This window comes from Carcharodon carcharias, chromosome 1 (genome assembly GCF_017639515.1).
Source record: "Carcharodon carcharias isolate sCarCar2 chromosome 1, sCarCar2.pri, whole genome shotgun sequence".
Classification (NCBI taxonomy): domain Eukaryota; kingdom Metazoa; phylum Chordata; class Chondrichthyes; order Lamniformes; family Lamnidae; genus Carcharodon; species Carcharodon carcharias.
Window position 1 is genome coordinate 35,333,971 of NC_054467.1, and position 14,402 is coordinate 35,348,372.

The window sequence follows — 14,402 nt, forward strand, 5'->3', positions numbered from 1 at the left end:
AATGATCAGTGCCTCTGTTATTTCTCCCCTTGCTTGTCTTAGCAGCCTAGGATATATTTTGTTCAAATCTGAAGATCTATCCACTTTCAAAGATATTGAAACCCTTAATACTTCCTCTCTCAGCACATTAATTTCATCCAATATTTCACACACCTCCTTTCTGATTGCAATGTCTGTATCCCTTTCATGAAAAAGGTTTTGCTAGAATAAACACAGAAGAGTGTTTCAACTTGCAGGGAAGTACAAAACCAAGGGTTATCAATATAAGACAGAACATTTAGAATAAGCTTCCTTACCTTAAGACTATATATCTCCCTACCATAGGCAGTCACTGAGGTGCATAGTAGAGGTAGTGGAGACAATATAGGTGAAGGACGGAGAAAGGAATAGAGAGTTATGCTGCTAGAATTAGCTGAGGAAGGTTGAGAGGAAGTTCACGCAAGCAATAAACATGGGCTGGTTGGGCCAAATGACCTGTTTCCACGCTTTATATTTTATGGAAGTCTACGCAATTTTTGCCTCCATCTCCTTTCAGGTGGCAACAGGGGATACAAGCAGAATCAGTCAGTATGCTGTTTATGCTTGCATTAAGCAGGTAACTGGCAATCATTTCATCACATTGCCCAAGGATACCTGATAATCGCAGGCATTCCAAGGCATCGTTAACTTTATACTCATCACAATGCAGGCTCCTGCAAATAAATCTGCTGCCTTGATAAATTGCAATAGCTTTCCATGAGGGAATTCCTGACATGTCATCAATTGTGCAATATGCAACTTTGTGCTTTCTTGATAGTTCTTATGATGTTTTAATTTAGAGGTAATTATTGATTCCCCCTCTCCACTCTTTGCCTTTGCATAGGAAGTGAGACATTGGCTGCTTGGGGACATTTGCACACTTGGTCTCATGACTCTGTTCAGAAACCCCTGCTTGCCGGCTGAACTGCACTGCAGCCAGATCTACCAGTTGACTACAAGCCTCAAAATACATTATAGAATCATAGAGTGATATAGCACAGAAGGAGGCCATTCGGCCATGGTGCCTGTGCTTGCTCTTTGGTAGACCTGTCCAATTATACCCACTCTCTCTTTCCACTTGACCTGTTACTTTCTTCTCTTCAAGTATTTATCCAATTCTCTTTTGAATGTTACTAGTGAATCTGCTTTCACCATCCCTTTAAACAGTGCATTCCAGATCACAACAATTCGCTCTGTCAAGAGATGTTTCCTCAAGTCATCTCTGGTTCTTTGCCAAACATCTTAAATCTCTATCCTCTGGTTACTAACACTTCTGCTATTGGAAATTGTTGCTTTTAATTACTACATTAAAACCACTTATGATGTTAACATCTCTTTCAAACCTCCTCTTAACCTTCTCCGTTCGAAGGAAAATGATCCCAGTTTTTTCCAGCCTCTCCACATAACAAAATTCCCTCAACCTTGGTACCATTCCGTAAATCTCTCTAAGGCCTTGACATCTTGCCTAACTATGATGTCCAGTTGAAGTCTAGTCAGTGTTTTATTATGGTTCAGCATAACTTCCTAATTCTTTTATATGTGCTTTTTTAGCAGCCTCTTCAACCTCTTCAGCTGCCTTCAAAGATTTCAAAGATTTGTACTCAATGTCTGATTTTTCCCGGCACCATGATGGTGAGCTTGGAGGTGATGGTAGTGGAGAAAAAAGAAAATTGATTTGTGGGGGTGTGCTCCCCAATGTGTTCCTGCCACTGGGGTCACTTCCCAAGGATGGTGGGGAATCCACAGAGACAGGCAGCTAATTAAGCTGATTATGGATTAATGAGGTCCAATTTTGTGGGCATGCAGTCATCTTGTTGCTCTCCACGGAGGCAGTCTCTCTGCAGCAGGAGGCTCTAAGTCCCAAAGAGGAGGGCACTGGTAGGAAAGGCTTCACTTCTGGTCTGAACAATGCATCCAGAGGGGCTTCTCCTTTGCTTCAAGTGGCCAAGCGGCTTCCCCCTAATAACTTGAATTTAAATATATACCTCACAGGGCGCTTCCATGTTGAGGTACCTTCGTAGTCTCTGACCTGCCTCAGCAGTGTCCACATCCCCTCTTGGGACTGCCCAGGCTCCAGAGCTGCTGGCAGTTTTTTTGGATCAGCAGCATTGAGAGTCCACCTGCCACCCTTAATAAAATGGTGAGAATGACCAATTAGGAGGCTACCTCTGGGAAGATTGCATTGTTGGGTCTGTGGCTGGCAAGCGTGAGCTCGGGATCTGCATTTGGCCCCAACATTGGGGGTCCAGAGACCATGGGAAAATCCAGCCCATTATGGCTCTATTTATAAAACCCAGGGTCCCATCTGCTTTATGAACTGCTCCCTTAATCAGTCCTGCTACCTTCAGAGATTTGTGTACATATACCCCCAGGTTTGTTTGTTTCTGAACCCACTCTAATTAATTAATATTGTAGCATTCAGCTCATATTGCTTCTCCTTATCCCTCCAGCCAAATTTATAATTTCACGCTTCTCTGCATTAAGTTTCAACTGCCATGGACTGAATAATATGTTCCCACCCGACACAGAAATGATCCATGCTGACCTGCCCTGCAGCCATAAAGCTCTGTGGGGTGGACTAATGACAGCCGAGTGGGATTTCTACCCTTCATTTGGCATGGGTAGAAGGGAGGGGGCTTTACCTAAGTGGGGGCTGCCCCACGATGGGCAAAGGGCAGCCCCTGAAGAGCACCCTCCCCCTTCCTCCCTGCTCTTTACGCACTTGAGTTAAAAATTGTGCTTCCTGCTCCCACCCTGCTGCCCACGCCAAACATTTTATGGAGTGGGCAGCATTTTATCAGGGTCAACTGGCTTGATTACAGGCCTCATTGACCCTTAGTTATTCATTTAAATATAGTGGGTTCGGTGCCCTCCCCCCCACCCCTGTATTATAGTGGTGAGTTCAGGGGTGGGCGGAAAGGTGATGGGATGGACGTCAACCATACTTTATACACCCCTCCATGGGAAACATGCCCACTGGGGGCACATAAGATCCAGCCCCATGTGTCTGCAAAATTTACTAGTCTGTCAATGTTCTTCTGAAGTCCGTTACGATCCTAATCTTTGTTTACTATGGGCAGCCCCGCCTGCTCCCGCTGAGCCCACCCGCCATATGAAAAATCTTGCCCTATATTTCTGAATTTCATATTGTCTGCAAGCTTTGAAAAAATGGGAAGCAAGGAAATGCCAGTAACTTTGAATGAATATTTTGCATCCGTCTTCATGGTAGAAGACACAAAAGCATCCCGAGAATAGTTGAACAACAAGGCTCAAAAGGGTGAGAAGAACTTAAAACAATCATTATCACCATAGAAAAAGTACTCAAAAAACTAAAGAACTAAAGGCTGCCAAGTCCTCTGGACCTGCTGGCCTGCATGTTAAAGTCTAAAACAAGTGCCTGAAAGATAGTAGATGCACTGGTTGTAATCTTCCAGAAGTCCCTAGATTCTGGAAAAGACCCGGTGGATTGGAAAATAGCAAATGTAACTCCTCTATTCAAGAGAGGAGGGAGACAGAAAGTAGGAAACTACACCACGGTTAGCTGAAGGTCTGAAATTGGGAAAATGCTGGAATCCATTATTAAGGGAGCGGAAGCGGGACATGTAGAAAATCTTAATACAATCAAGCAAAGTCAAATTGGTTTCATGAAAGGGACATTTCTTTCTAAAATTCATTAGCGTTCTTTGAGGATGTAACAAATAAGGTGGATAGAGGGGAACCAGTAGTGTAGTGTATTTGGATTTCCAAAAGCATTTGATAAGGTACCAGCATAAAAGGTAACGCACAGGATAAGAACTCATATATTAGTATGGATGGAGGATTGGCTAACTAACAGGAAACATAGGGTCAGGATAATTGCGTTATTTTCAGGTTGGTAAATTGTAACCAGTGGAGTGCCACAGTGATCAGTGTTGAGGCCTCAACTATTTACAATCTGTATAAAAGTAAATAACTTGTATGAAGGGACTGAGTGTACTGTAGTCAAATCTGCTGATGATACAAAGCGGTAGCAAGTTGTAAAGAGGACACAAAGAGTCTGCAAAGGGATATAGAAGGTTAAGTGATTTGCAGATTGAGTATATTGTGGGAAAATATGAAGTTGTCCATTTTGGCATGAAGAATAGAAAAAAAAGAATATTAATTAAATGAAGAAATATTGCAGAGTGCTGCCATACAGAGAGATCTGGATGTGCTCATAAGTGAATCACAAAAGCTAGCATGGAAGTACAGCATGTAATTAGGAAGGTAAACGGAATGTTGGCCTTTATTGCAAGAGGGTTGGTGTATAAAAGTAGGATGGTGTATAAAAGCAGGTATCTTGCTATAACTGTACAGGACATTGGTGAGACAATACCTGGAGTACCGTGTACAGTTTTGGCCTCCTTGCTTAATTCAGGATATACTTCCATTGGAAGCAGTTCAGAGATTGTTCAGTAGGCTGATTCCTGGGATGAAGGGATTGTCTTATGAAGAAAGGCCGAGCAATTGGAGTTTAGAAGAATAAGAAGTGATCTTATTGAAACACATTCAATTCTGAGGGGACTTGACAGGGGGAATCTAAAACTAAGGGGGACTGTTTCAAATTAAGGGATCTCCCATTTAAGATGGAAATGAGCAGGAATTTCATCACTCAGAGGGTCCTTCATTTTTGGAATTCTCTTCACCAGAGAGCAGTGGAAGCTGAGTCATTGAATTTACTCAAGGTTACGTTGGATAGATTTTTGACAAGGGAGTCAAGATTTATGGGGGCAAGCTGGAAAGTAGAGTTAAGGTCCCAATCAGATAAACCATGATCTTATTGAATAGCAGAGCAGGTTTGAGGGACCAAATGGCCTGCACCTACTCCTATTTCTTATGTTCTTATGTTTCCTAGCCTATATTAGGATAATTAAGGTTCCTTCTTAACACTACTCTGTAATTCTTGCATCTTTCTGTAATTTGCCTGAAAATGTGTCCCTTTGTCTCCAAACTATTTGGTGTCCTCTAATTCTAACCCAATGGTCTCTGTCTTTTACCCCTCAACTACCTCATCCCTCTCCAGTGCTATAATAGTTTCTTCGTCCAAAATTTATCTTCCCTCTCCAGTTTTTCCTTCCCTACCTTTTCAAAATATCTTGTAATCAGGAATATACCATTCCTAATCCTCCTCTTTTAAAAGGATTCTCTTCTCACCACTATATCATAATCCCATGTGGTGACTTGTGTCTGCAGCTCACCACCTTATTTATCATGATCTGATCATTTATATACATACCCAACTTGGACAGAGACACATGTTCTCCCTGTGTGATCCCTTTGATTTCTGAACCTTTCTTTACTCTCATGCTATTTGCCTCTTCCAATCTCCTGTGCACATTTTCCCACCTCTCTAAAGTTCTATCCTGGTGCACTTGCCCCAGTGGACTGCTCAAGCAATGGTTCCATTGTCTGGGCAGGTCTAATGGTTCCACAGCACTAAGGAAAGAAAGGAAAGTGAAGAAAGAAGGGGTGGTAGTGACAGTTTGATCAAAGAAGCTATTTCCTGAGTTATCCTTTCCACTTACTCATGCTCCTACAGTACATCAAAGAAAGAGACTCCATATCATTGTTCAATGTGTGCTACACAACTTTGTTCTGCAACACATGGAGCCGCTATTGGATTAGGGCTTAGAACCAGATGATGAAGATGATGCAAATAACATTGTGGCAAAGAATTTGGGATGGCTCCAATGCAGAAAGCAGCCAGAGCTCTTCCACAGCAGCTGATTGCAGAGCACTTCAGCTGAACAATCCCTGCTCCACTGTATCACTGCCAGTACTTCCAATCAATTACTTCTATCCAAACACCAGGGTTGATTTACTAGTCACTTGATTTTGCACAGTCACCAGCTATTACAAGAATACACTTCATAAAAAGAATGCAAATAGTTTAAAATTTTACTGGTTTACAAAATGTCTGCAAACTAATTATTACTGTCTTGTGATCCTATAATAACTTTCGTAAGTGTTCTCTTAACTATTCTACTACTTTTATGAGGTGTTTACCTCAGAAGAAATAGTTTTCCTGTATCCACGGGCTAAATTTCACTGCAAGGCCTCAGGTTCCTCCATGGGGGCTGGAAGTGGGAGCTGCTACTGATTGACTGGTTGAGATTGACTGGCCACAAGTGATTTTCCAGCTGCCAGCTAATTAAGGGTTGGAAAACATGGGGGGCTGACCACGAATGGAGCGGAGGCAGCATCAGGTCATACTTTGGCAGGTAATGATGCCATATTTAAAGGGCTGCCATCGTTCACTATCATGGGAATTGCAGGGCATCTACAGTAGGAAAGGAAATTGGCAGAGAAAAAGGAAGTAGGTAGCTTTTCAGGTTGGGCTTCAGCAGGCTGGGCTGGCTGGTTGAGTGGCACCAGCAAGGGCACTGCTGGAGAGGCTGACAGGTAAGCAAGTATGTCTTCCTAAGATCAGGCAGCAGTTCTTCTGATGTGATGTACTTGTAACTTCAGCTGCTGTAAATCACTATCACCTCAAGCAGGGTTGATGTAGTAGCCCTATGACCTGTATTCAGTCTACAGCAACAAATGGTAGGTGTCAGACATGTATACATCTCGTCCTAGTTAATATTAGGTGGAATTTTCCCTGAATTGCACAAGGTACGATGGCAGGCGTGAATAAAGACGTTTTTCCCGCTGGCTGCAAGGGTGGATTTTTGTGCTATCTCATCCACTTCCCACCTAATTAATTATGCAGACACGGGAAATATGACATCTCGCTGGTGGGCGGCCTCTTAATCGCCCACCATGCCATTACCTAACCATTTCCTCACTCTGGGTGCCATACCTAAACTGCAGCCGTGCACACAGTTCTCAATTCTTGCAGCCCAGGACTGCTCCAGTGAAGTCATGGCCCCAAAGGCCAAGAAGAGTTCAGTGACTTGGTGGGCCTTTTGGAGACTTGCTATGATGTCTTCCACCCCCACTCTGGCCACAGATGGTCCAGCAATCTCACCACTCCAGCTTGGGAGGCAGTGGCAGTGGTGGTCAGTGCCAATGCTGTACAAAACAGGTTGGCCATGCACTGCAGAAAGTGGATGAATGATCTCATCCATGCAGCCAGGTGTGGCAACCATCTCATCACTCTAAACTCACACACTCAAGCCCATCACACATTCACTGGCATCTCACTTGCTGCCAGCTCAAGGGTCATCACCACCCACTTTCCCTCACACAAACCCTCACATGTCCATCTGGCCTCATCTCCTCTGGAGCCTGCCTCCTCAGCCCTCACCATCTTGAGGCCACTTGCACAAATCAACATGTGCCCCACACACAACCTGGGATACCCCCCTTCCGCAGTACAGCCCTCACCCTGCAGCCTCTTCCCTTGCCTGAGGCCACCTCCCCTTTCCCCAACCAAGCGCTCACCCTGCAGCCGTTGGAAAACCGCCCCTACCTTACAGCTGGGCTGGTAAGTAGAGATCTGCCCACGAGCCTCCTTAAAAGTGATGCGGTGCTGCTGAGGACCACCAGTGCTGCCTGAAGCAAGGTAGGCTAATGAAGCCTGAAGTCTTGAGCGAAGTACATATTGCTAGGTGCACGTTGCTTATGTGTCGTTGTGAAACACGTCAGCGTGCAATCACGCTGATGTGAGCTCATGTTCAGTATTGGGGGATGATTCTAGTGAGCAGGGCTTATACTGAAATGCTAAAGTAATCAAATTAGGTTCCCGGCTTTTGGCGGTGGGAAATGCGGCCCTCCACTGACAGTCAAAGTGGACAATTGCAAACTGGTTTTACGACCACATGAAACTGATTTTTGCGATCTCTCGATATTTTCCACTCCCACCCGCTGTGATGCCCGGTGCAAGCAGGAGCGGAAAATCCCAGCCATTGTTTGTATATGGTCTTATCTTCAACGAAGAACCCACATCGTTGTTGCACCAATCCTTGTCATGTGATTAGTACGTTTATGTCAAATAGGAAAACGTAACATGGCAGAAGCATGGTTTTTGAAGATTTCATTGAGCTGTATACAAACATTAACCCTTCATAAGCAGCTGAGAAGAATTGGTGTGCAATTGAAACAACCATAAAGTACTAACCATGTGACTGTGATTCTGTACCCCTGGAGGAATCCCCAAAACTGTACTTTTGTCTGGAATCACACAACACACCAGCCAGCAAGCACTGGGTCCCGGTAAGACTGTTGAAATTTGGGAGAGCTTAAATAGTATATGTCTACCTGCTACAAAGTCTGCGCAAGAACAGAAACTAAACAGCAGACTCCAGGTAGTCTAGCTTTAAGCTGAATTCCCCAGATGGGAGAGCTCCTTTCACAGATCCACAGGTGACCTCTGTGGGATCTCTCAAACCTCCACCCACAAATGCATCCATGAGGTCACGGATGCCATCTTTGCGAGGGCACACAACTTTACGCATTTCGCCTGGGACCAGGACAGCCAAGATATAAGAGTGATTGCATTTGCCCAGATCTTGGGTTTTCCACAGCGCAGGGTGTGATTGACTGCACTCATGTGGTGCTCAGATCTCCATCACAACACGCAGTGAACTACATCAACAGCATGGGGTTCCATTCACTGAATGTGTAACTGGTGTGCGACCACCAGAAATGCATTCTGTAGGTGTGCGCACAGTTTCCAGGGAGTGTACACGACACTTACATCCTCAGTCGTTCACAGATCCCTGAAGTCTTCCATGGTCCACAGAGGCTGCAGGGATGGCTTCTCAGGGACAAGGGCTACCAGCAGAGGCCGTGGCTGATGGCACCCATCTGGCGGCCTCAGACTGCAGCAGAGCGACGGTATAACAAGGCTCATACTGCAATTTGCAACTTGGTGGAGCAGACCACCGAGAGATGCTGTAAATGAGGTTCTGGTGCTTGGACTGGTCTGCTGGAGCCCTGCAATTCAGGCCACAGAGGGTGCCAAGCATCATTGTTGTCTGCTGCGCCCTTTACAAGCTGGCGCTCCAACGGGGAAAAGAGCTGGCTGAGGAGCAGATGGAGCTGCACGTCTCCTCTGATGAGGAAGATGTTGACGGGGATGAGGCCCCGGCACTGGCTAGACAAGGCAGGCGTGCTCGGGAGGCCCTCATAGCTGCTAGATTTGTGGAGGATGATGAAAACATGCAGTGAGGTGACCCCATTGTTCCTCACATCACATTTGTGAATGTTTGACTTGAGTCTGGCTTATGGCCAGATACCCTCTGTGAGAACGCTCCTGTCATGGAGGTGCAGTGGAGGCCCTAATAGTCACTCGATTGCAGGAACATGATGGCAACATACAGTGAGAACACTCCATAAATCTTCACATGGCCTCTGAGAATGTCTCACTCCTGTCTGGCTGAGGACAGTTCACTTGTGCTCCGTGACCAGGCTCATATCATGGAGACACAGACATGAAAATTTAGAGGCATCTTTTTCTTTGTCCGCCTTCAGCACCTGAGCCCTTCAGGATCTGGAGCACAGCATCAGTGTTCACAGATGCTGAAGAGATGGAGGCCAGCCCCTTCTTAAATGTGCTGAGAGCACACAAAAGAATGATGGAACTCTGTGGTGCCTGCCCACTACATTCTGGCAGCAATGACCAGCTCCGCCGAGGTGCAGGCATCAGTAATGTGTCCAGGGAATGTGAGGCTGGACCATCACTGTGGTCTGAAGGCTGCACAGAGCACAGGGAATAGGCCCTGGACTGAGACACCTGCCTTTATCTTGTGCAGAAAGGTTTCACATCTGAGTAACAAGAGAACTGCTCATCAGAACAAGGAGCCAGAGGGCAGAATTTTTGCCCTCATTGGGCGGGCTCAGCAGGGGCGGGCGGGAGCAGCTCGTCACTGGCCGGCAAGGGCTGAGCAGGGGTCGAGTCCTGTTGGCCGCTGGGTCTAATGGTGACCCGGCGGCTGGTTTAAAAACAGCCCAGGCAGCCCCAGAAAGGCTGCCAGGGAAGGACGTCTGTCTGCCGTTGTAAAGATGGACTCGAGTGTGGCCACAAACACCAGGCAGATGGGCAGGTTAGATGGGCACTAGGCCCCCCCCACCCCCCCGCCCCCATTTTTCTAATGAGTGCCTTGCTGCCCTCCTGGAGGAGGTGGCTGCCAGAAGGGACATCCTTGTCCCTGGAGAAAGGAAGAGGAGGCTACCGCACCTCCCAAGAAGGCAATGGGAGGAGGCGAAGGCGTAGTGGTGTTGTCACTGGACTAGTAATCCAGGGACCCGGGGTGATGCTCTGGGGACCTGGGTCCGAATCCCACCACGTCAGATGGTAGAATTTGAATTCAATAAAAACCTGGAATTAAAAGTCCAATGGTGACCATGAAAGCATTGTCGATTGTTGTAAAAACCCATCTGGTTCACTAATGTCCTTTAGGGAAGGAAATCCGTTGTCCTTACCTGGTCTGGCCTACATGTGACTGAAATCCTAACAAGCCACTCAGTTGCAACAAACTGTTACAAAGACACAAAAAAAAGGAATGAAACTGGATGGATCACCCTGCATTGACCTAGGCACCGGAAATGACAACAGCAATTGCAGCCCTATCGACCCTGCAAAGTCCTCCTGACTAACATCTGGGTGCTAGTGGCAAAATTGGAAGAGCTATCTCACAGGCTAGTCAAGCAACACCCTGACATAGTTATACTCACTGAATCATATCCGACAGATAATGTCCCAGACATCACCATCAACATCCTTGGGTATGTCCTGTCCCACCGGCAGGGCAGACCCAGCAGAGGTGACGGCACAGTGGTATACAGTTGGGAGGGATTTGCCCTGGGAGTCCTCAACATTGACTCATGGCATTAGGTCAAACAGGGGCAAGGAAACCTATGCTTATTATCATGCACCGCCATCCCTCAATTGATGAATCCATGTTGAACATCACTTGGAGGAAGCACTGAGGGTGGAAAGGGCACAGAATGTACTCTAGGTGTGGGACTTCAATGTCCATCACCGAGAGTGGCTCGGTATCATCACTGCTGGCCGAGTCCCAAATGACATAGTTGCTAGAGTGCATCTGCAGCAGGTGGTGAGAGAACCAACAAGAGGGAAAAACATACTTGACCTCATCCTCACCAACCTGCCTGTTGCAGATGCATCTGTCCATGACAGTATTGGTAAGAGTGACCACTGCACAGCCGTTGTGGAGTCAAAGTCCTGCCTTCACACTGAGGTTACCCTCCATTGTGTTGTGTGGCCCTACCACTGTGCTAAATGGGATAGGTTTTGAACAGATCTAGCAACTCAAGACTGGGTAGCCATGAGGTGCTGTGGACCATCAGCAGCAGCAGAATTATACTCGAACACAACCTGTAACCTCATGGCCCGGTATATCCCTCACTCTACCATTACCATCAAGCTAGGGGATCAACCATGGTTCAATGAAGAGTGCAGGGAGGCATGCCAGGAGAAGCATCAGGCATACCTAAAAATGAGGTGTCAACCAGGTGAAACTAAAAAACAGGATTATTTGTGTGCCAAACAGCATAAGCAGCAAGTGATGGACAGATCTAAGTGATCCCACAACCAATGGATCAGATCTAAGCTCTGCAGTCCTGCCACGTCCAGTTGTGAATGGTGGTGGACAATTAAACAACTCACTGGATGAGGTGGCTCCACAAATATCCTCATCCTCAATGATGGCGGAGCCCAACACAGCAGTGCAAAAGATAAGGCTGAAGCATTCACAACAATCTTCAGCCAGAATTGCTGAGTGGATGATCCACCTTGGCCTCCTCCAAGGGTCCCCAGCATCATAGATGCCAGCCTTCAGCCAATTCAATTCACTCCACGTGATATCAAGAAATGGTTGAAGGCACTGGATACTGCAAAGGCTATGGGCCCTGACAATATTCCAGCAATAGTACTGAAGACTTGTGCTCCAGAATTTGCCACGCCCCTAGCCAAGCTTTTCCAGTACAGCTACAACACTGGCATCTACCTGGCTATGTGGAAAATTGCCCAGGTATGTCCTGTACACAAAAAGCAGGACAATTTCAACCCAACCAGTTGCTGCCCTGTTAGTCTGCTCTTGATCATCAATGAAGTAATGGTAGGAGTCATCAACAGTGCTATTAAGTGGCACTTGCTTATCAATATCCTGCTCACTGATGCCCAGTTTGGGTTCCGCCAGGGCCACTCAGCTCCTTACCTTATTACAGCCTTCGTTCAAACATGGACAAAAGAACTGAACTCCCAAGGTGAGGTGAGAGTGACTGCCTTTGACAGCAAGGCAGCATTTGACTGAGTGTGGCATCAAGGAGCTCTAGCAAAACTGGAGTCAATAGGAATCAGGGGAAAACTCTCCACTGGTTGCAGTCATACCTAGCACAAAGGAAGATGGTTGTGATTGTTGGAGGTCAGTCATCTCAGCTCCAGAACATCACTGCAGGAGTTCCTCAGGGTAATGTCCCAGGCCCAACCATCTTCAGCTGCTTCATCAATGAACTTCCTTCCATCAGAAGGTCAGAAGTGGGGATGTTCACTGATGATTGCACAATGTTCAGCACCATTCGCGACTCCTCAGATACTGAAGTCCAAATACAGCAAGACCTGAACAATACCCAGGCTTGGGCTGACAAGCAGCAAGTAACATTCATGCCATGCAAGTATCAGGCAATGACCATCTCCAACAAGAGAGAATCCAACCATCGCCCCTTGATGATCAATGGCATTGCCAACACTGAATCCCCCACTATCAACATCCTGGGGGCTTACCATTGACCAGAAACTGAACTGGACTAGCCATATAAAGACTGTGGTTACAAGAGCAGGTCTTGCAATGAGAAACTCACCTCCTGACTCCCCAAAGCCTGTCCACCATCTACAAGGCACAAGTCAGGGGTGTGACGGAATACTCCCCCAGTTGCCTGGAAGAATGCAGGTCCTACAACAATGAAGAAGCTGGACACCGTCCAGGACAAAGCAGTCCGCTTGATTGGCACCACATCCACAAACATTCACTCCCTCCACCAGCAATGCACAGGAGCAGCAGTCTGTACCACCTAGAAGATGCACTGTAGGAGTTCATCAAGGCTCCATCGACAGCACCTTCCAAACCCCTGGCCACTACCATCTAGAAGGACAAGGGCAGCAGATACATGGGAACACCACCAACTGGAAGTTCCTCACCAAGTCACTCACCATCTTGACTTGGAAATATATCACTGTTCCTTCACTGTCGCTGGGTCAAAATTCTGGAATTCCCTTCCTAACAGCACTGGAGGTATACCTACACCACATGGACTGCAGCGGTTCAAGAAGGCAGCTCACCATCACCTTCTCAAGGGCAACTAGGGATGGGCAATAAATGCTGGCCCAGCCAGCGAAGCCCACATCCCATGAATGAATAAAAAAAAACGGAGGTGGCAGCCCATGTGAGCAGCCATGACATAGTGTGGCACACCTGGATGCGGTGCCGGAAGTGCTTCAATGACCTGCTGTGTTCAGGAAGGGTGAGTACTGTGTAAGCAAAACTGATCAATGTACATAACGTGGAAGAACCAGAAACCATTAATTCCGATGTTTATTCTCAATTTAATGCTAATGTAGGGAAAAAAGAGCCAATCATTGTAATTCTGCAGGTCAATGGAAAACCTTTGATTATGGAAGTGGATACTGATGCATCAACCACTGTAGTAGGGGAGCACACATTCAAATATTTAAAACAAGGGTACTCAACAATTGAATATGGAGCAGACTTCAGCCAAATTGAAAACGTACACTAGTGAAGCCATACAAGTGAAAGTTATTATCACTGTACCTGTTTATTACAAGCACCAGATAGCACAGCTTCCTGTGACTGTAGTGGAAGGTGAAGGACCAAGCCTCCTAGGTTGTAATTGGTTGAGGGAAATTAATCTTGATTGGCCAGTGAGGTTTGAAAATGAAGCAGGAAGTGTTCCTGAGTTGGGAAAGGAACAAGGCAACTTCAGAATGAGCCTGGAGAGCCAAAGGAGCTTAACAGGATACAAAAGGAGAGTGTAGCCATTCAGCATCCTGAGGCAATGATGACTGTCTTAAACAGCACCATGGAAGAACAGCAGGAGAAACTCAAGGTGACTCTGCTGAATTACAAAATTCAAGATGAAGCAAGTGATCTTTGCAAAGAAAAGGAAAACCTGTTGAAAGACCTTCACACACTACAGGGATCCCTCAGGTCAAAGCTTGTACCACTGGAAAATTACAAGGAGATTCAGAATGAATTTAATGTCACTCTGAACAAGCTGAAGAACCAGTTGGCAGAGAAGATGCAGCAATGTTCAAGATTCCAGGAGGAAGCCAAAAGATACAAGAAGGAGGCAGAAGAGCTGAAGAATCAGCTGAGTGAAACAAATGAAGCATCAGAAGGAAAAGTCATGGAACTTTCCAAAATGCAAGTGGGTGATGAAAG